Raw genomic sequence first — 21,510 nt, 5'->3', positions numbered from 1 at the left:
TTATCTTCTATAATTGAAAGTTTGTAGCCTGGAGTGGAGGCCTGGGCCCGCCAGGGTGTGCAGAAAGCTTGGCTTCCTCCATCGCCAGGGAAACCCAAGCCTTCCTCCTGTTCTCTCTGTGGCCGCAGTCATCTTGGCTGGGTTAATTTGCACACTCACTCCTGATTGGCTGGTGGGCGTGGTTTGTGGGTGTAGCAGAGGTATGGTCAATTTGCATATTGCTCTTTTATTAGATAAGATTTATTTTTTTACAGCTTTATTGATATAATTTACAAACCACACAATTCACCCATTTAAAGTGTATAATTGCCTTAATTAGTTTGGCTCAGTATCGGCCTGGGGACAAAAGGGTCCTGGGTTTGATTCTGGTCAAGGGCAAGTACCTCTGTTGCAGGCTCCTTCCTGGCTGGAACCAGGCTCTAGTCTGGGCTTGTGCAGGAGGCAACTATCAATATGTTTCTCTCACATCGATGTTTCTCTCTGTCTTTCCCTCTCTCCTCCACTCTCTCTAAAAGTCAATAGAAAAATATCCTTAGGTGAGGATTAAAAAAATAAAGTGTATAATTCACAGAGTTGTACAGCCATCATCATGATCAATTTTATGTTATGGAAGTCACTGGATCCTCATCCTAAGGGTTTTAAGGGTAGAGACTTTAGGGGAGTTCCCAGGGGAAGATCTTAATAGAATATTCATCAGCTTTCCAGGTGTGACCATTCAGGGTTGTGGTCTCTACTGATTGGTCAGCACCAGAGCAGGGGGTTATTATTCAATGCAGCTGGTTCTGAGGGCATCCATGGGTCGTTGGTCTGGTTTTGTTGCTTTTCTGAGTCTGGAGCTTCTGTTAATGAATGCAGAGTTGAACCATCTTGAACCTCAACAGGAAGCCCAACACAAGAAATAAGCCAGTCAGAGAAGGATAGGTATCACATGATCTCACTCATTTGTGTAATATAATGAACAATGTAAACTGATGAACAAAAATAGATTCCGAGACATAGAAACATGGAACAGACCTTCAAACCTCAGAGGGAAAGCAGGGGAGGGTGGGGTAAGAGATCAACCAAAGGACTTGTTAGCATGCATGTAAGCATAACCAATGGACACAGACAGTAAGGGGGTGAGGGGTTGAGGGCATGTGCTGGGGGTGGGAGCGGCCTGGGAGAGGTCAATGGGGAAAAAAGGAGACATTTGTAATACTTTCAACAATAAAGAATTTAAATTTGAAAAATAGATAGGAGACTGAGGGAAGCTAGATAGACAGGGACTGGGACCATGGCATGGGGAAATAAACTGGGGAACCCAGCTAGGTGGAGTTACTAAGGCACCCCAACTGGGTGGGGAAGGAAGTACACATGGGAGAGGCATGAACTTTTAAAGACATAAATTAATAGCACTTTGAAAGCTAAACAAGGTGTAAACCATATTGATAAGAAAAGTATTTAAAATTACTTAATTTTGAGTTTTATCTTATGGCTTTATGCTCTTTACCTACCTCTTAAATTTCTAATATGATAAAAAAATCTTGCCACATGTGTTTCTAATGCAGACCCCTTGTTGCAGAGATGCCAAAATGAAAGCCCAGTGAAAGAACTGATTTGCCCACATTTATCCACCTGAGTAATGACAGAGTTGGAACTATGACCCGACCTTCCTGAACCCCAAGCCAGGCAGTTTCTATTACAGTATGTTTACCTTTGTTTTGCAGTAAAGTTGTGTTCAGTAGCTTGGTGATTTTTTTCTAGAGTAATAATAATTTGTGTGATTGCATAGTTGGGAATTATGAAGCTAGTAATATAAATATCTGCTAGGTAAAAATACATTTATTCATCCCATATGCATTTATTTAGTGTCTATTTTGGCCAAGGATTTGCTAGAGTATGGGAGATGAGGAGGCAAACAGACACTGGGGTGCTAGTCTGGCCCCCAGGAAATTCACAACTAGGAATGGAGATTCCAATTTGAGGCTTCTCTGTATCACATTAGAAAAGATGCACTTTATTCTTGTATTTATTCATTCAGCAGCATTTTTGAGTACTTGTTGTGTGCCAGGCACTGACACTGGGTACTCTGTCCTTTTGTCCAGGAAATAAAGTTGGGAAGGGAATGGGATTAGTGAGTGGGCCTCAGACTCTACAAGGGATGTGTGGAAAATATCAGTGCATATGCTGACGAGAGGGTGACCATGCTTTCTATAAGTTATTGAGAGGGAGACTACCTCCGTCAAGTCCGTAATTGACAAGCTTTATGCTGCTGCTGCTCAGATGGCACATGAGAAGCTGGGTGAGGAAGGTCGCACAGTGAAGGGTGGAGTTTCCTTTATGCCAGTTCTGGGCTTTGTCAGCTCAGTCATATAGCACTTACCTCAGAGACCACATGTCCCAGACAAAGAAATAGCCACGGTTTTAATGAACCCTAAGTAATGTCTTCAGGGTTGTGTTATATCTGCATTGTTTATGTGGCCACTGTTAGCATATGGCAGAAAGGAAGAAAGATAAGTTTACTTTTTGAAAATTGAAAAATCTGTTCTCACCTTTGAATGTTCTCACTATTATATTGCATGTGAAGATAAATTCTCTAAAATATCTAGGCCCTTCTGTGTGAGCATTAAAAAAGTTTTCCAACTTTTCCTCGGGCTGAATAACTAAAAATGTAAGTCAGGACTGAAAAAAATAGTTTATAAATTATTTTAAGGTATTATTTGATTCCTTCACGTTTTAAAAATTATTCTGATTTTCATCTAGTCCACTTCAAACTTTCTATAATGCAGGTTCCTCTAATTAACTAAAAGCACAGATCCCTTTTATGTCCCTCCTCAAGATCACACTTTCCTACAATCAATGACGAACTTTCTTCTGGGACTAAAAATGAGCAAATCTTTTAAACAGGGGACAAAATTTTTTATTTTTTCCCAGAGTTTGAACTTCCTTCCACTTCCTTCAAGGCATAAAATAAAAGCTTAAATGAATGGCCTGGTATGTATGTTAAACCTAATATAGGAAGAACCAAAGTAGAAGAATGTTCATGATGTCATAGATCAGGAGTTTCAACTTTGTCAACCCTTTGATAACATATTTGGAATATCCTCATTAGTAACTTGAAATGAAATTAATAGGTAAATAACTTACCTATCCATACTTTAAAAAAATGTCAGTATAATACCCATATATAATAAAATAAAGATATAAATGGAAGGTAATTTATAATAAAATTATATATATTTCAAAGTGTTTGGACATGATTAGTCTAGAAAATAAAATGAAGTAGTTGGATGCCTGTATCCATATTTATGTTCACCTATCTGTGAAAGTGACCAGTTAAATGCTGACATAGGTGGATTGTATCATAGAAGGGGAATCTGAGCAGCGTTGTGCTTAATGGTATCATTTTCTGAAATGTGGACAATATTTGCTAAAATTTCACACGAAACAAGATCTTTCCTCACATAGTTGCATCCTGGGAAAGACACTAAATATTTTTTTGTTATAAATAAAATAGAGTTATGCTCAAGACTTAGAGGAACATAAATAGGTTTTCCATATATCTAAATGTCAAGTGAGACTAACTCTCACTTTTGCAGAATCCTATTCCATTTTTTAAATTTTAAAATAAAAATTAAGAAAGAAAATTAGTTTTAGTACATGGGGTTCACCGAAATATGGTTCAGCTAGAATATACTTGTCCTTATATGCAAACTGTTTTTCCTCCTCATTTTTACTTTATACTAGTATGCATCTTATAGGCTGTATTCTTGCCCAGTTTAATTGTTACTCTTGGATAGGTTTTGAGATTTGCAGTAAGAATGGGGATGGGGTTGGATTCCAGTACATTCTTAAGACTTGAATGTAATGTAAGAAGCAATCAGAATTGAAATTTCCACAAAGTACTATTTTAATGATGTTTGACAACTAGTCAGAATTCAGAGAATTATATTTAATATATAAGATGAATATATAGTGATGTCTATAAATGTACTTATAAGGACTAAAAACTAATATGAGCCAGGTATTGATACATCTACACACCTACACATTCACACTTGTATATGACAGTTTTTGGTTCATTATTGATTTGGTGACCATTACTGTCTATGAGAAATATAAAGGTATATTCCTCTTTCAGTTCAATTTGCTTGCCGCTGTATAATGAGAATCAAATATAATTTAAGATTGTGTTAAAAGAGTAGGGCTTGTGGTGTTATGAACTGTTTTTCTAATGATACAAATGAGGTGAGAGTAGGCTAACCAATCAGGAACTTAAAAGTGTCTCTGAGTCCAGGTGTGCAAAGGGGGCGCATTATAATAAGCCTTAGCTTTAACGTTCAAGTGTGAGGATGAGGAATACATGGGAATGTAAGAGGGTGGCTTAGTGGGTTTAGCCTCTGTTAGTGTCTGCATTGAGGAGGAAGTTCACAGCCCAGTGCCTCTCTGAACCCATCTGTAGATTATAGTTCTCAGGAGGTGTGTATTGATTTTGGGGGTGAGCATTAAGCCATTTTCTTGATCATAGCCTCTGTGTGCTGAGCTTTTGGTAAGCTTTCTGAGTAATTTACAAGAATCAGACCCACAGATTTTTATAGTAATTCCTTTTGTATATCATCTCTGGCTTTTCTTTCACTTTTTTTTTTGTCTCTTATTTTGTTTCACTCTATATCTATAGGCTAATTGTGGAAATACCTGCACAGAATGCATTTGATGGTTTATCAACTAATATAGGTTTATACCTAAACAGAAGTAAAGGAAGCAGGGAAAATTGGCATATAAAATTGTTTAAGGCTCACTCTTTGTATTCTGGAAGGCTTATTGATAGCCTAAATTTTGATAGACTTACATAAAATAGCTTTCAAGATTGTAATGCAGAACATTCTAACTTAGGATAACCTTACTTCACATTTCTTTGTAGTACTATATAAGGTGTATTGTTAAAGTTTGCTATTTCTATAGTACTTTATACTTTTAGAACACATTCCTGTGGATTTACTACTTTTTATTTTTTTCTATTGATTTTTAGAGAGAGTGGAAGGTAGGGGAGAGAGAGAGAGTGGAAGGTAGGGAGAAGAGAGAGAGAGAGAGAGAGAGAGAGAGAGAGAGAGAGAGAGAGAGAGAGAGAGAGAGAGAGGAGAGAGATCAGTGTGAGAGAGACACACATCAATTGGTGGCTTCTCACACGGGGCCCCGGTGGGATCAGACGTGCAACTCAGGTACTTGACTGGGAATTGAACCCAAGACCCTTCAGTCCATGGACTAATGCTCTAACCTCTGTGCCAAACTGGCCAGGGTCAATTACTACTTTTTTAAAACATGTGTTTTTTTTAAATCATTGCTACATAGTGATTTCTCAATATCAGAGGTATAGTGGCCATTGACTCCTAGCCAGAGTGTCTAAGAAATCCTTGTTTTTATTTTAAAAAATCTTTAATCAAATGAAAACATTGTTTTGCAGGTCATCAGTTACTCAGAATTTCTGTAATAGAAGAAATAGTTTTATGATGGAACTAAAATGATTACTATTCTGAATATTTCAGTGTACCATACAAAGAAAATTCATATGAAGTCTTCTTAAGATTAGCTAAATAAGCCCTGACCAGTTTGGCTCAGTGGATAGAGCGTCAGCCTGCAGACTGAAGGGTCCCGGGTTCGATTCCAGTCAAGGGCATGTACCTTGGTTGCGGGCACATCCCCATTAGGAGGTGTGCAGGAGGCAGCTGATTGATGTTTCTTTCTCATCGATGTTTCTAACTCTCTATCCCTCTCCCTTCCTCTCTGTAAAAAATCAATAAAATATATTTTAAAAAGAAAAAAAAAGATTAGCTGAATAAAATTTATCCTATTAATTCCCTATTAGCTCTCTTACCTAAAAGAGTTTGAATTTGTTATTTTCTAAGATATAAATATAGTGAAACTTAACATTTTGTTAGCTTTTTGAGATGGCAACTGCTGAGCTTTCTTTGCTAAATTATATCCAGGTACTCCAGGCACTTGAGATGAACATGATTTGGAAATAAATGGTTATGACTGACAATTGCTATGCAGTAAAAAACCCCTTAAGAACAAAGCTATTTATACAGTTAGGTGGCACTGTTTCCTTTTTCTTTTCAAAGAAAAGGAAAGGTTTAACTAAGTGGAATTAAAATATAAAGAGGTTTCACGTGGCCTTATTTAGGTCTAGCCAGATTAAAAACAAATAGGAAAAGTGAATTAGACACCAGTTTGCGGTGAAGATCCAGCACCCATCTGTAACTGATGTATCTTCCAACCCATGAGCAGAAAGTAAATGGCTGCTGAACAAACGTTGGAGTGGTCTCTAGAGTTGCTGAAGACAAGCTTCAAGGGTCAAGGACATCCGAGTCTTCTGGGGCCCTGGGAAGGTAACTTGGGTAGGTGAAGTGGCCTGGGTTTGGGATGGGCGGGAGTCCTGGGCTTGTGGTGCCCAGCGACACATGCAGGGTCTGTGGATTGCTGCCTTCGGGAGTTTAAGTCTTTTGTTGACAGGCCTAATTTGCGTGTGTGTTTGTTTTTTTTTCTCCCCAGTTGAAGTCAGAAATTGAATTATTTAAAATGTGTGTGCAATTTCCTGGGTTTTAAATAGTGTGAGGCACAAACAAAACATCTGCAGGACTGAAGTGGGTCCAGATTGGCAGTCTGAGACTTCTGGCACATGCTCCAAGAGCAGGGAGGCAAGAAGGCGGGAGAGAAAGGGCTGTTTCAGTGCGTTCAGAGAACCTTGGCTTTTCTTTGCCTATGTGATGTTTAAGGAATTGATAATGGGGCTCAGCTCTGTGAAGAGGCTCTAAGCCTGACATAATGCCCAGGTAGGGAGTTATATTTCACTCAACACGTGCTTGCAGGATATCAAACAGTAGTTGTCCACCTGCAGAGAAGGAAAGATATCTGCTTTCCACTCAGCACTGTGGTGTCTTAACCAGTCTCAGTCCATTCCATTGCAGAGGCATCCCTCCCTTTTTTGTGCTATGGACTTACAACACTTAGAATCTGAAGTGAGGGTCCCAGATTTGGGGGCTGTTTTACCATATACCAATAAAACTCTATATGAGCTTCTGGGGAGTTTCAAGCCTTTTATTTTCCATGAACAGATAAGAAACCAGCTCTCATATCTAACCTTCTCTTAAGAAGATCACCTTAACCACACAAATGTAGGAGGGAAATCACCTCAGAACAATGGATTTTTTTGTTCCAAGAAAAGATAGGTGGCAATCTTTAGGAAGCAGAAAAAGAAGAAGAAAGGGATCTATGATGAAACTTCTCAGATGTGAAAAGTTTTAGTATAATTTTAAAAATTATTTTTATGATATCACATTGTAACATCAGTGTTTCACATAAATTGTTTTCTTGATATAGATCTTTTAATTTGGGGCTTTGTGGATGATACTTGAAATAAAGATGGATGTCCAGTTGTTCTAGTACTTTGATTTTTTTATAATAATTTAAAAAACCAGTTACATATAGATATTGAGAAAAAGGGGCAAGTAGTTGCTCAGCTGGTACTTTGCATGATATAGGCCGCTTGTAAGTCTCCGCAGATTTTAAAATGAAATATCGTGTGTTTGCTGTTTTTAGTGTTTGCCCCAGTGTCTTGCACTGTGGCACTCGGGGGAAGTGCTCTGTGTTGTGGCCTTGTCTGCTGGTTAGTCTGTGGATGCTGAAGTCCTTTTCGGATTGGTCCTGCCTCCTGCTGCACTTCTTTCCTTGCTGTCTTTGGTGCCTTTGTTCATCTGAGTTTCATCTCAGTACAGTTTGTTTTTCTGCTCATTATTGATCAGCAGTTTTTGTTTAATTTCTCAAAATTCATAAACATCCATTTTTACATTTAAAATGTTTACATCTTTAATTAAATGTTCAGAAATGCCCCACTTGGCTCTGACTCTGCTCAACAAGGTTTTGTAGCTGTGTAAACAGAGGCAGCTTATTTAATGCACCTCAGCTTCCTAAGCTAGTAAGGTGGGAATGGCAAAAGGATTTCTGTGAAGATTAAATGACTTTCTAAGCATAAAAACTTTAGAACATAGTCCGTAAATAGCTATTGTTCCTACCTGTTAAAATCTCATTATCTGTTTTTACAGGAATGTACTTTAATATTGCCCCAAGTGGGCCATATATTTAGTTACATACTTGCAGCATTATATGCTTACTAGAAGCCCAGTGCATGAATTTGTGCACATTGAAAGGAAATTAATTAAAATAAATATTTTAGAGGCCAGGGAGGGATCACAGGAGATTGGCTCCAGGGCGTGTCCAGTCCATCTCACCCAGTCCCCATTGGGGCTGATCAGGGCTGGCTGGCCGGGGAAAGACTGCAGGAGGGCTCCAGGGTGTGTCGGGCTGGTCTCGTTCAGTCCAAATCAGTCAGACCCAAGCAGCAAGCTAACCTACTGGTCAGAGCATCTGCCCCTGGTGGCTAGTGTGCATCATAGTGACTGGTCAAGCGGTTGACCAAATAGTCGACAAAACAGTTGACCAATAGGTCGGACACTTAGTATATTAGGCTTTTATATATAGAGAGATTCCCCAAAAGAATAAGTAAATACATTCTGAGAAACAAAATTATTTTCTTAAGGAAGGAGACTGCCTTTGCCTGTCAGTCACAGGAGTGGTTTTCACCTGGTAGATCACAGGGTGCTTCCTCATTAGTTAGTTGCAGCATGCTCACAAAATCCTTCACTCCTTAACCCCATTGTGTAGATCAATTTGGAGTCTTCTGGGTGGAGTGAGAGGTGCCACCAAGGCTTACCATGTGAGTGGTGGCAGAAAGGCACCTGGGTGTCCAGGCTGCAGAAGGGACTGCCCATTCCCTCTCTGGGCAAAACCTGGCACTCAGGGCCACATTGTGAAGTTCCAGGCCCCCAGTGATCATTCAACACCATGCAGTCAAGGTGTTGACTTGTGGCAGGCCCAACTGGTCTACATGATGGGTTCCTTGAGACTTTGTATTAACCGTGCAGTTACACAGCAACTGTTTACAAATTGTGTAAATGGTATTAAAAGAATTGTGAAATTTAAAAAAGTGCTCTGTTCAAATCTGCATTTGGGAGATACTTTCTCATGACTCATTTCTTAAATACTAATAATTCAGTTTCAGAATGTGATCCATCTTTATTTACTACTAGTGGCCTGGTGCATGGATTCGTGCACATTGAAAGGAAATAAATTAGAAGAAATATTTTAATATCTCTATTTGCCGTTTCTCTATAATAGAAGTGTCAACCAAATTCACGACTGACAATGACAGATAGAAACACACATGTGCGATTGGTGCCAGCGAGAGCTTAATATGTATTGTGCATGCATGTGTCAACTTTAGCCTTTTGTATATATAGAATAAACTTGCTTAATTAGACCTGCTTTCTGCTTTAGCTAAACTTTTTCCAGCCCAGTGAAGCACCCCAACTTCTCTTTCAGGTAATTTTCAGCAACACAACAGTAAATATCAACACGAAGCAGATTATTATTGTAGATCATGCAGGGAGAACAAAGGGTAAAATATTTAACTGCAGCAGTGTTTGATTATATTCTGCACAGTGAGAAAACCTGAAGTCATTTTCAAAGTCCACCATTTCTTACTTCTTTTCAGTTGGGTCAAGTTACTAAGCTTTCTAAATCTCCATTTTCTGGCTAATGAAAAGAAAATAGGATTCTACCAAGTTTCCTATCTACCTACTCCAGGACTTCTGTGAGGATCAAATGAAATGAGGCACGGGAAAATGCTTCACAGACATTTGGTTAAAGTGTAAAATGTTTACACCTGGCTATAAAGCAAGTCGTGTTCTTGGCTGAAGAAACTTAAAGGAGGCTAGTCGCTAGGGAGAGGAAGCCAGGCGTTGCTACGTGACATCATTCCCCGGCACCCACAGCGACTCTTTCCCGGCTGGGATGGGCTGTGGGCCGCATTTTGCGCCATGGGGGTCTTGGCAGCATTGGCTGTGATTTAGTGGGCTGTCACTTTGGGGTGGTGGCGGGGTCTGTGTCCCACTTGGGGGAAGCTGAGTGTTGCTTTGTGGGTGCCAAGTCTGTGGTACCATTTCTCTGTAAATGGCCCGTGCGCATCACAGTAGCACCTGCATTGAGTGTCTGCCCTCTGGTGGTCAGTGCATGTCATAGCAACCAGTTGGAGGGTTGGACACTTAGCATATTAGCCTCTTATATAGATAGATAATAAGGTCAAAATTATATATTTTTTCTTAATTCAGATAGGTGTTTTTTTTTAAAATCCCAAACAGAGAAGAAAACATTGATTAATATGCATTGAGGATATGCCAGTGTTAGTACTAGATGTACTTGGGTTCAAATCTTGGTCTTGTGCAATGCTAATTATGGGACTTAGGGAAATAAATAATTTTACAATGGTGTGCTCTTTTCTGCTCCCTTATTGCAGATAATATCCCTGGGGGTTAAATTATAAAATCAGTCAAAAGGAAAACTGAATATAGAATACCCATGTGATATGGTAATGTACTTAGCTATCTGGAGCAAAAAGAGTTTATAGTGTTTAAATATGATTTTAAGTGTCCAACAGTGAAAGTTATGTCAGCTTTTTAAATGCTGCTACTACTAATGGTATTATTGAGATCTGTGATGAAAATTAATACACCAAACATATTGCAGTGCCTATTTTAGTCCTGAGAACAGTAGATTGGGCATAGGTGCACTTGTCACAAGTTTTGTGTCAGACATATAACTTTATTAATAATACAGTTCTTAAAATTAAGACAAATCTTCCAGACTCTGGACTGAATTGACCTTTTTGCTTTAGGTATATCTTCACAATGCATACATATTTCCTCTTTTCCCCACTTTATATGTTAATAAGGGTGGGTCAAATGTTTTTGTCATCTTTTCCATAAGAACCCAGAAAAAGTATTTGATGAAATATGTGGAAAGTGGAATATAATGAATAGAAATGAGGCAAATGGTCATCTAACCTAGTATAATATGATGGAAGAAACAAGTTTGTTGGTCCATGAATAATAATCATTTATCAATATCAGAGGTGATTCTGTAAATATCAGCCTCATGTAGTATTTTAGAGAAAGAAATCTGCATGTATATCAAGGTATTGAGAACAATCAGTTTTGTAAAGAATGGGCTACATTCTTTTGTGTTTTGAGAGGGTATGAATTTATTTTCTTGAGATTACATTTGAAAAATCTAAGCAAATGATCTTTATCTGTATTTTGTCCCATATATGTGCACTAAGCAATCTTAAAAATAGTATAACTAGCACAGCTGGTGTGGCTTAGTGGTTGAGTATTGACCCATGAACCAGGAGGTCACGGGTTCGATTCCCAGAAGAGGGACATGCCTGGGTTGTGGTCTTGATCCCCAATGTGGGGCATGCAGGAGGCAGCCAATCACTGAATCTCTCATCATTGGTGTTCCTATCACTCCATTTCTCTCCCTTCCTCTCTGAAATCAATAAAAATATATATTAAAAAATAGTATAACTATGGGAGAATTGGACTAATCTATTCTTGGTGGTAACGTGGGAGCTCTCCCTGTCTCTTTTGGGGGATGTTGGTTTTTGCTTAAAGTAGATTTAAAAAGTTGATGAATTAAGTAATTATAGTAGCACTATTTCAAATTGAATTATTTAATATCTGGTATATCAGAGAGTCTAGTGTATGTCAGGCACTGTTGTAGGCCTTTAGGTACATCAGTAAACAAAATATGTCAAAGTTCTTTTGTTTTATTCCAGTGGGGGAGAGACAGTCAACAACTGATGGAAATAATAAATAGGTAACTTATTTAGTATTTAAAATAAGATAAAAGAGAAGTACTGGGAGTGCTGGGCATCAGATATAGGCCTCCATGAGATGAGATTCCAGCGAAGAGAATGATATCTGGGCAAGAGTTCCAGTGAGACAGAGCAGCTAGAAGAATGCCCCTAAGGCCTGAGGGTGCTGGCATGCAGGAGGGCCAGTGTTAGACTGTTGTGGATAGGTACAGAGCTGCAGGTGCTTGCTGTAGGCATATGTTGGTGGTCCAGGCCAGTGACAGAGTTGGGGCCAGATATGGGCCCATGAGCTGCTGTGGGGATCTTGGCTATTGGTGTGCACTTGTACCTCTGTAGGGATTAGGCTTGAGTATGTGCTCAGCAGTGAGGCCAGTGATGGGAATCTGGGCCTAGGGTATGCAGGTACATGGCTTCAGGGTCCAGCTGCAGGTGCACTAGTGTAATGAAGTGGTGATAGTAGTTGGGCTGGATCCGGGGGCATGAGTAGCTGTGAGGACCTGGGCTGTCGGTGTGCACTCCTGTATCTTCAGGGGCTAGCTTGTGACATGCATGTGGAGGTGAGGGTTGGCTGTGGAAAAGCCCCAGAGGCTGGGGCTGGCTGCCGGTATGGATCTGGGGTCTGGGGCCTGAGGCATCTGTGGTGTTACAGCTGGGCTGGCTGAGGAGTGCGGTATGGGGAGTACTTCACACAACTGGGTGTCTTTAACACAAAAACCTATGGAGTCCTTAGCAGCAAACATTCTAGGGGGTCTGTGGTGGCTATGCTGACACTTGCTTTTCTCAGTGGCAAAAGCTGCTGGGGTCCTCTGCAGAGTTAAAGTCTGTGACTAAGTCCTCAGTGATGAAAGCTGGGATCCTCTGCAGAGAAGGACCCTGAGGACCACAGCTGTTCTAACCACATGGCTGATACAGGTGGCCTCTGTCCTTCCTTTTTCCTAGCTATCTCTAGATGTCTCAGTTATGCCAGTCTCTGGGAGGGTGAAACCAAAACACATCCTTTGTGCATATGTCCCAAAAGGCTGAGGAAGCTGGTGGCTCACCTCTTCTCCTTTTTCCATGGTGGGGAGCTCTGTTGGGCCTGGGACTTTTCTCTTGGTGCTGAGCAGACTGGATGATGCAGGCCAAGTGAAACATCTCCTTACTCTTTTTGTGTGGTTATTCTCAGGCTTTTGCTTCATTGTGTTGATGAAACTCCCTAAGTGGACTTCTGAGATCTCCCAGAGCTATTAACATAGTTCCTGGATAGCTAATTGCTGTTCTTGGAGGGATGAGGGCTCAGGTCCTCTACTCTGTTGTCTTGATGATGTCACAAATCTCAGACTGCTTTCTAAAATTACATCTGTATCCAGTCCCAAGCAAGAGGGTACTTTTTCTTCCACATGTCTCTAGTGAGAGCCCTTTTAAATTTAGTGCCCTAAACAGTGCTTGAGTACTCATATGGGCTTCCTACTTTGAGGAGCAGTTTTCTACTTTGCTTTATTTTATAGACAAGGGAGTGGTAGCAAGAGAGATGCCATGATTTTCCCAAGTTCTCATATCACACTCTCTCATCATGGTTCCCAAGACTAATTTGATATTTAGTATTTAAAAGATGATAAAAGAGAAGTACTTTTTTGTGGTCATTTCCAAGCTGTATTTCCACCCTTACTTTCTCTTGTGTATGCTCAGGCCATAACCTTGGAGCCTTTCTTTTTCTCCATAATCCAATCTGTCACCAGATCCTGGTGACTCTACCTTTAAAATATATCCTGAATCTGGCCCTTTCTTATGACCTCTGTTGTTGCTACCTGTACCCCACCAAACCTGGACCATTGCTGCCATTAGATTCCTAATTGGCCTCCTTGATTAAAGCCTTGTCCCCATAGGGTCACATAAGGGCTTTTCTGTCTCCAGACCACTTAATCTCATTTACATGTTATTAATAATAAAATGAAAATTCTTTCTATTATCTACAGGGTCTTTCATGATCTGATTCTCACTACCTCCATGGTCCTATCTTCTACCTTCTCCCCCTTGCTTACTCTGCTCTATTGCATTGGTTTTCTTGCTATTCTTTGAGCAGATTAATAAGTAACCATCACAGAACTTTTGTACTTTTTTTTGCAGGGACACTGCTCACATAGATGTGTCAAATTTTTACTAAATCAATTATTCAGATTTGAGTTCAAATTCTACTTTATCAGAGAGCTGTTTTACCTTAGCTCTTATTACTACCTGATATATATGTTATATATTTATCTGTTTGTGGTTTAGTCCCTGATTATAAGCTCATGAAGACAAGAGACTATTTTTTGTTCACTGTTATATATGTAGTGCCCTGAACAGTGCTTATTAGTACTTTGTAAGTGCTCAATAAAATACCTGTTGAATAAACAAATGAATATTTCTATATTGTTCCTGGCCCTTGATATTTGACTCCAGTTGAGCTAAACTGTTTCTGGTCAGATATGACATTGCAAACATTGATTACATGACAGCTGTGCTAAGGTGTTATGCTTCCCTTCTTATTATGCCTTTGTTCACAATGATCACATTTTCTCTTTCCCATTCTTCAAGCTCAACTCATATGCATTTCTTCAATGAAACCATCGCTTCCCAAGTTACAGTTAAGCAGTCTTCTCTGTGTGCCCAGTGTGCTATTTGTAGTTCTGTTTATTACCATCTGTCTTGTATTATAGCTATTTATATACATGACTTATCTCTCCCCTGGATTGAAATAGCCTTTAGGAAATCCTTCTATTCCCTTAGCGCTTGTTCTGGTGTTTTGGCATGCCAGGTACTTGTGAAGTGATCATTGAGATGAATTATGAATGATACTTAAGCCTTTACTCATGGCATTGGCTCAAATTTAGAGACAGGTTCAAATTCTAATTGATGTAAGGAAGACAAGCTTTTGTAATTTCCTAAAGATAATATTAGAAATTAAAGGACTGGCAAATGGACCATATGGGAATTGAATTCATCTGGCCTTTTGGAAAGTGATTTAGGAATAGGAAAGAGTTTTCTGAAAGTAATGTTGAACAATCATTCTTCCCTTCAAAAGGATAAAGAATTTATATAATAACTAAGAATTGAGCTTTAATATTTGGAAGAACCATGAACTAATAAATTTAAAGCTCATGAAATATTTTCTTGGATATCTCTAAAAGTGATTAAACCACTGTTGCTTTGAATAAGGTGGTAGTAGTAATTTTAAAGAGCTGAATTCTATAACTTGGTTGAAGATGGTACTTCTGAATGGTAACCTATTCATCTATTTTTCCCCCTATATTTTAGTGACTTTTGGAAATCTTTACTTTTTCTTTTTCACTTTTATCTCACTCTAGCTCCACAGAAAAAGTGAGATCTGTTGCTTTGAACTTATCAAATCCCCTCCCTTCTACATTAGCATCTCTGTATCTCTTACTTCTGTTCTACTTCAGAAGATTTGTCCTTCCATCTTCCCCAGGCTGAGGCTCTGTCAGAGCTGTTACCCACCCCTCTCTGCGTCTTCAGGTAGGTCTCTACAGTTCCTTTTCTTTCAAAAAGTACTTCCTCTTGGTCCCCCTCCATATGTGCACAGATTGCTGAGTGTCCTCACAGCATGGTGGCTGGCTTTCCCCAGAGGGGGTTATCTAAGGGTTAGCAGACCAGGTGGAAACTCCTTTATGACCCAGGCTTAGAAGGCACAGAGCATCACATCTTCCACAGTCTCTTTGGTGGAAGTGGCCTGCATTCAAGGCTGTGGAATTAGATTCTATCTCTTGATGTAGGAGTGTTTTGTGGACATAATTTAAAATGATTATAGCATGGTTGGGTATGATGTCTCAGATTCAGTGCAAGAAGAGGGAGCTTTATAATTTTATTGATTTTAATAGGTTATAATATATGCATGCGGTACACAATTCAAAGGGGAAGTAAGTCTCCCTTCACCCTGACTACCCACTTGCACTCCTGAAGATAGCCATGTAACCATTTTGTATCTTTCTTTTCAGAGAGATTCCAATTCCATGTGAATACAGGAATATGTATATGCATGTGTATGTACACCTAAACACGTGTGTGTGTGTGTGTGTGTGTGTGTGTGTGTGTGTGTGTATGTATGTATTTGTGATATAGAGGTTAAGGGCTCCAGCTCCCCTAGTAAACATGCCCTGCTCAGTAGGGCAGCAGTGGCTTACTCCCTCTGATTGGTGAAGACCACTCCTCTCTGTGGGAGGACAGCAGTTCCCAAATATGACTGATCTTCACAGTGATAAGAACCTGTTTTATTTAAAGCCAATTTTCCCCTCTACCCTTAGAGTTTCTGATCTGATAGGCTTGGAGTGGGTCTGGGAATTTTTATTTTTATTATTTCCCAAGGATAAAATGGCATACTCTGTATGGAGATAATTTGGTAATATCTTTTAAAATGTATGTTATCCTAAAGTCTAACTTCAAGATTTTTATTCCACAGTTATGGCAGCCAGTGACTGAAATACGTGCAGAGGTCACATAAGAGACTTATCAAAGCAAAAACCTTAGAAAACTTCCCATTGTAGCCTTTATGGACAATGGAGTGAACAGGTAATGAGAGGAAGTGAGATTTCTCCATATGAACCTGTTTATAGTTTCAGCCTTTGAACCAGAATATGTCACTTATTCAATAAAAGAATGATTAAATATTTAACAAAATGAGTAAACAAAACAAAACAAACACAGTACTCCTGGTGGTCAGCCTTTTGGAGGCCTGTGGAGGCAGTAGAAATCCATTACCCCTCTTTTCCCTCTCCCCTTTGTTGCTCCTCTCAAGAGCTTTTATTTTGTCTTTTGTTAGTAGAAGTCTTCCTGGAATTTATGAGATGACTAGTCAGCATTTTCAGTTTCCTTGTATAGTTGACACTTTCTATTACCTTTTGTATTTTCACAACTATTCCAATGCTAAGGCAGGAGGAGGGCAACGCCTGTCTTGCTATCTTTATCCATCTGTTCACTTATTCATTCAATGAACTTGTTGAACTATTAGCAAGGGCCAGATGCTATTCTAAATGCTGGGAGTGGGGGTAGAGGGTAATGCTGGCAAAGAACAAGGATGAGGGACCCGACTTTGTAGAATGTAGACAGGATAGACAGACAGTAAATGTGTAAAACAAGCAAATAAAGTAAGTTTATCAAGTATTTAGTGATGAAACTAGAACAGTCTGGCAGGGAGGACTGCTTTGGATGACTGTTATGATTGACAGGGAGGGCCTCCCCGAGGAGGTGGTATCTAAAATGAGACCTGTGTGATGAGAAGCAGGAAGCCATGTGAGGATCTAGGCAAAGTGTTCCAGGTGGAGGGCACAGTGAGTGCGGAGATGCTGAGGAGCACCTTGCTTATCACTTCTCAGGGACAGTGAGATCCAGAGGGAGGTGGACAATAGGAAAACAGATGGTAGAAAATGAGGTCAGAGAGTTAGAGAGGGCTGGTCCTTGCAGGCTCTGGAGCACACAATGATGAGCTTGGAGTTTAAGTACATTGGGAAGCTGTTCATGTCTTCAGCAGACGAATGAAATGTTTTTTGCCAAGACCTCTCAGACAGATGTTTTGAGGGACCTCAAATTCAACATGTCTAAAACTAAACTCATTACTTCATCCCCTGAGCTTGCACCTCTGCCTATCTCTTAGTGAATGACACTATTCATTTTGTTACCCAAGGTGGAAATTTAACATTGTAGACCCTTCTTTAATTTATTATTGCCTGTGTTCTGTTCTGTCACCAGGTCCTTCTTGATTCTACCATTTCTGTGTGCATTTTTCTCTGTTTCTTCATCTTAACCGTTGTGGTTAATCCATCATCATCTCACCCATTAAACTAATATTTATTTCCTACTGTCTCTGTGCCAGTCATTTTTCAGGTGCTGGAGAAACATCAATAAAGAAGCCCTCTTGGAGCCTATAATCTGTTAAGAAAGGCAGATTAATAAAAAAAAAAATAGTGATGCAGTATGGTGCCATGTTAAGGAAAAAGCTGTCTATAGAAGCCTGTAGCAAGTGTCCTTCACCTGGGAGGTACCTTAGGAAATGATACCAAAGGGCAGATAGAGGTGGGAAGGATGTTCCAGGTAGGAGGTGGGAAGAGAGCAAGGTACGTTTGCAGCATGGTCTAGCAGGATTAGAGGTCAGCGAGCTGGTATGGAGTTAGCAAGGGAGTCTGGACTTTACCTTGGGACAACAAGAGCCCAAGGAAGGGTAATCAACAGGGCTGAGGTGAGTTCATAAGGGCAAATTAGGGCTGCATACAGACAGTGGATTTAGAGGGCAGAAAGACTAGAGTTAAGTGATGGTTGGGGTTGATGCAGTGATCTGGGTGGCTACCAGTGAAAAGCGCCAGTGAGTCAGAATTTGAGTTTTCTGTATGGATATCTAAATTAATTTATCAGATCAAATTTGAATTATGATATAGTAGCAGCCCAGATTTCCCAAACACACTAAAGCAGAATTTTTTTGGAAACGAACACTTTTTCGTATTATGGGAATGTCTTCAGAATATGAAAGCTTTATTGAATTGGGTCTGAAATGAATTCCATTTAAATATGAAATTGAAATCCTTGCTCTGAATATTTTTTCATAGATTTCATGCTCCTTTAGAAATTTCATTTTGCCTCGTGTTTTAGTATTGGCGATAAATACGGGCAGTAGAAGATGTGTTGAGTGCAATGACAGTGGGAAGTGTGGGTGATGGTGTAAGTGGGAAACTGTCCACCTTTATTATGGGAAGGGAGTGGTGTAGCAGAGGCAGGCAGATGAATGGATTTATGGTGCTTCCATTGGAACCAGGACTGGCTGTGGAAAGGAAGTACCTGTTAGTGGTGAAGATATCATTCAGTCCCCAACTTACCACCTTGGCTATTTGAACTTAATATGCTCTTTGGAATTTTAAATGTAATAGAAGAGGTGATTGTTTTCTTCCTTTCTTCAGCTTTTTGTATTCATCGGTCCCACACATATTTGTTGACACTGTTAGGCATTACCTTACCAAAAATGTGGCTTTTGCAACTGAAGTAAGTGCCATCCCTGCCTTTTGTGTAAAAGGGGAAATAGGAAGGGTTTTATCTTGTAGCTCTCCTCATAAAAAACTCAGGAAGGGAACTACAAAACCTGTGTGCCAGGCCTTGTTCTAAACACTTTACCAATATTAACACACTTAATCCTCATGACAGCTCTGTGAGGTAAGCACTATTATTAGTAGTATTTTATACAGAAGGGAACTTGGGCACAGAAGATGAATAACTTGCCTAAGTCAGACAGCTCTTAAGTGGCAGAGCTGGATTTGAATCCAGAGACTCAAGTCCCAGAGTCGGCTGTTGGGGAAGATGATGCAGGAGGATGTGCACGTAGGGCGTGTACAGCTGACTGTGTGTGTTCATGGGCTAAATGTGGGTGACCCAGAAGGGCTTTTAGTCTACTGTCACTTGTTAGAAGACCACTGGTACATATGGAAAAGATTAGAATAATTTTTAAAAATCTGCTTTTTAAATACATAGTTTTATTGTTGCTATGAATTTTAAAGAACCAGCCTTTAAAAAAATATCCAATAGTTCAGCTTTGCCTTCTAGATTAAAACAAACAATTTTTATTTTTAGTTTATTACTTTCAAGTTTTCTGAACTTCCCCGCCAGAATATTGTGGGTGCAAAGACCCATGTTTACATTTCAATATAAACTACAATCTAATGTACAATTGACCTTGAACAACGGGGCTTAGGGCACCCACCCCTGCCCAGTTGAAAATCTAAGTATAACTTTTGACTCTCCCAAAACTTAATGCAATTGTCCCTCAATATCCACAGAGGATTGGTTCCAGGACCTCTACAGATACCAAAATCTATGAGGCTCAAGTCCCTTGCATAAAAAGCCATAGATCAATGCATACATTTGGCCCTCTGCACCTATGGATTCCCAACCGTGGATTGAGAATACTATTGTTGATCCCTTTTGGTTGAATCTGTGGATTTGAAATCTGGGGATATAGATGGCTTACTGTTTAACTATTGAAAAAAATCTACATATGAATGGACCCATACAGTTCAAACTGGTGTTGTTCAAGTGTCATCTGTATATGATTTTTACATCATTCCCAGTTTTAGATGATTTCCTAGATGGCAAAATAGTGCATGTCTGAATGTGCTTTGCAACAATAAAGCATTTAACAAGCATTCATTGTCAGCCTGTGTTAGGAGGATACTGAATTTAAATCTTTCCATTACTTGCCAAATATAATTATAGAGGGCTAAATTCTTGGTATAAAAAGGTATTTTTGGTATTTATATTTTATTAAAATTTAAAATAATTTCAATTATAGTTGACATACAATATTATATTAGTTTCAGATGTACAACATAGTGATTAGACATATATATATAACTTACAAAGTGATCACCCTGATAAGTCTATTATCCATCGTTTAATACTATACATAGTTATTACAGTGTTATTGACTATGCTCCCCATGGTAAATGTGTTTTAAGGGAAAGAATTTAAGTCAGACCATGTTCTATTTTTTTTAAAGAAAAATGATCACAAATAATTGAAGTAATTATATATTTTCAAAAATATATGTCTGTCCATTAGATTATAAGTGAGTGGTGGTATAATTTAATTTATGTCAGAACACTTTCCATAATACTTTCCAGGCCCATCCATGCTATTGTAAGCAGTAAGGTTTCCTTCTTTTTTATGGCTGAGTAGTGTTCCATTGTGTATATGTACCCACAGATTTTTTATCCATTCATCTACTGATGGACACTTGGGCTGCTTCCAAATCTTGGCTATTGTAAATAATGCTGCGATGACCATAGGAGTGCATATATATTTTTGAATTAGTTTTTTTGGTTTCTTTGGACAAATTCACAGAAGTCTCTGGGTCATAAGACAGTTCCATTTTTAATTTTTGAGATAACTCACACTGCTTTGACAATGGCTGCACCAATCTGCATTCCCACCAACAGTGCATGAGGGTTCCCTTTTCTCTATATCCTTGCCAACACTTGTTTATTGATTTATTGATGATAGCCATTCTGAAAGATGCAGATATGCACCTGAAACCTGTATAATTTTGTTACTCAGTGTCACCCCAATAAATTCAATAAGAAGGAAAAAAGTCAGGACACTTTTGAGAATGAAAGGGGGACCTTACTGGATGACAAATAGTAGGTCAGCAGATGTGAACTGGACTATCCTGTGTAAACCAGGATCTTTGATCACCCTTAATATAAGAAAGCTTGCTAGAGAATGAATATTTTTAAAAAGGAAAAGAAAATAGTTGAAATTTTTAATTCAATATTGAAGAGAATTATTGTTGGTTATGAGATTTTATTTTGCCCTACTTACAAACTGATAAGTTCCCCTGTTACTGTTTCAACAAATGCTGGCAGAAGACACAAGACTGCTGGGTCAGAGATAAAGGGATTACAACTTTTGGCACAGAAGTTAGCATCAGCATTTTTATGTTGGTTTCCCTTGCTCCACAGGGGCAACTTGATATGGCCCAGATGGAGCTGTGCACACAGTGTGCTTACATCACAGCTGAGTTACACACTGAGAGACATCTGCCACTTCTATACCAAACAGCGAGTACGTCGGGTCTTCCTGGGGTGACAGGGCAGAGGAGGAGGTGGAGAAAGGGGCAGAGAGGTTGATTCATCTGTCAAGGTTACTAGCTGACTAAACCAGCGGTCGCTACCTGGTGGTCCCTGGACCACTGGTGGTCTGTGAGGTCTGAAAGGTTGGTGACCACTACACTAAACAACCCTAAGAAATGGCCC

The 21,510-nt window shown here is 39.4% G+C and overlaps 1 protein-coding gene across 4 annotated transcripts in view; it reads left to right on the top strand.

Annotated features, from left to right (window-relative positions):
* Nucleotides 1-21,510, top strand: part of L3MBTL4 (L3MBTL histone methyl-lysine binding protein 4) — a 323,126-nt gene that overhangs the window by 3,696 nt on the left and 297,920 nt on the right. Inside the window, exon 1 of one of the 4 annotated variants that reach the window (XM_054724419.1) lies at nucleotides 1,594-1,683. The exons of the other annotated variants lie outside the window; for them this stretch is intronic. The gene's annotated coding sequence lies outside the window, so the exon portion shown is untranslated. Of the gene's footprint in view, nucleotides 1-1,593; nucleotides 1,684-21,510 lie in introns of those variants that run through there. 4 annotated transcript variants of the gene reach the window in all.

This window comes from Eptesicus fuscus, chromosome 12, assembly GCF_027574615.1.
Source record: "Eptesicus fuscus isolate TK198812 chromosome 12, DD_ASM_mEF_20220401, whole genome shotgun sequence".
In the NCBI taxonomy this organism is placed as follows: domain Eukaryota; kingdom Metazoa; phylum Chordata; class Mammalia; order Chiroptera; family Vespertilionidae; genus Eptesicus; species Eptesicus fuscus.
Note: the sequence above shows the minus strand (reverse complement) of the source record. Positions and strands in the feature narration are given on the sequence as shown.